Raw genomic sequence first — 1,417 nt, forward strand, 5'->3', positions numbered from 1 at the left:
TTAGAAACGTCCCTCAGCCGCACCGCGCGTCCCTGGCGGCTGACCCCTCGTCCTGTGCCTCCCCAAGTCTCCGCGGTCCCTGGCGGCCACTCTCCTCGGTCCATCCCACCCGCTGCTGCAGGAGGACGCCGTAGTGACCACGCCGTTACCAAGACAACCTACATCCCGGAGCCACTCTCCTGCCGCCCCTCGTGGAGACGGGAGTCAGTAGTCTTGGGTTTCCGCTAGTGGTGGCCAAGGGGACCTGGGGGAGAAGAGCGACTCTGCCATATCTTGTCGCCGTGAATGAAAACTCGAGTTTGATGTTCTCGAGGCCGTGATAGTACATGCTAGATATTGAAGTCTGAGTTCTCAATCAGATTTCAAGATTTCCAACACAATGGCCCAGTGCTTTCATTTTTAATCGGACCAGACACCCTTAAATTCAATGAGTTGGACGCGTATCTCTTTGAGTGGATGAAAACTGCGGAGTTGGAAATGCAGTTGATTGACTTCCAGGCCTCATCATTGTGGTCAGCTAAATTTAAGATCTTCGAGAAATATTGGAAACTAGTACGAATGATCAAGCAGCCTCCATATTAAGTTCCTGGACATCACTGCCTGATACATTCAATTGCATGAAGAAAGTAGCTTTTGTACTGCGAAGAGTATTTGGATCTGCATATCAACGTGAGCAAATATTTTCACACATGAAGCACATCCTCAACCCCCGTCGCAGCAAGCTTACAACGAAACATTCTGACGGTTGTGTGAAGCTCAAGGTGTCCAGATATTCACCTGAATTTTCAACTTTGGCCAAAGGGAAGCAAGGGCAGGGGTTGCATTAATATTGCGAGTATAAATAAAAAATAAAAAAATATACTATTAGTTACAAAGAATACTAAATGCTACAAAAATGTTACACATATGCATGTGCAGAAATTTTTTTTTTACTTTAATTACAATGGTCACAACATACTGTACAAATATGATCTCAGTTTTCATAGGCTACATAGTGCTGAAAAAAATAACACCTGGCGCTCAGGGCAGTAAAAAAATGGCATTAATTATAAACTGGCACACCCTGTTCATAAGGTTGCCGACCTCTGCCATAGACAGTGTAGTTATGATAGACAGCGTGCTCTTGCTAACGGCCAGTGTTCCAGTAGAAGGTTTGGTAGGTAGGACGGCGGTTGTAGGTTTGGTGGGTAGGACGGCGGTTGTGGTTGAAGCCGAAGGAAGGGTATTGGTAGTTCCATGATGAAAAATGTACAACTGGAGGCCTGTTGTACTGGTTGCTATACACTGCACCCTGTTGTGGCAGCCAGAGAGAGAGAGAGAGAGAGAGAGAGAGAGAGAGAGAGAGAGAGAGAGAGAGAGAGAGAATTGTATTAGTGAAGCATAGATGGTTGATGCAATGTTTAAGACAAAAGTTTAA

General features: G+C 45.7%; 1 long non-coding RNA gene across 1 annotated transcript in view; it reads right to left on the reverse strand.

The window, feature by feature from the left end:
- Window positions 1–909: 909 nt before the first annotated feature.
- The window catches only part of LOC126993955 (uncharacterized), a 6,989-nt gene continuing 6,481 nt past the window's right edge, over window positions 910–1,417 (reverse strand). Inside the window, exon 3 of the long non-coding RNA XR_007748597.1 lies at window positions 910–1,291. This is a non-coding gene — a long non-coding RNA (uncharacterized LOC126993955). The remainder of the gene's footprint in view (window positions 1,292–1,417) is intronic.

The sequence above is a fragment of the Eriocheir sinensis genome, unplaced genomic scaffold (genome assembly GCF_024679095.1).
Source record: "Eriocheir sinensis breed Jianghai 21 unplaced genomic scaffold, ASM2467909v1 Scaffold7, whole genome shotgun sequence".
Taxonomy (NCBI): domain Eukaryota; kingdom Metazoa; phylum Arthropoda; class Malacostraca; order Decapoda; family Varunidae; genus Eriocheir; species Eriocheir sinensis.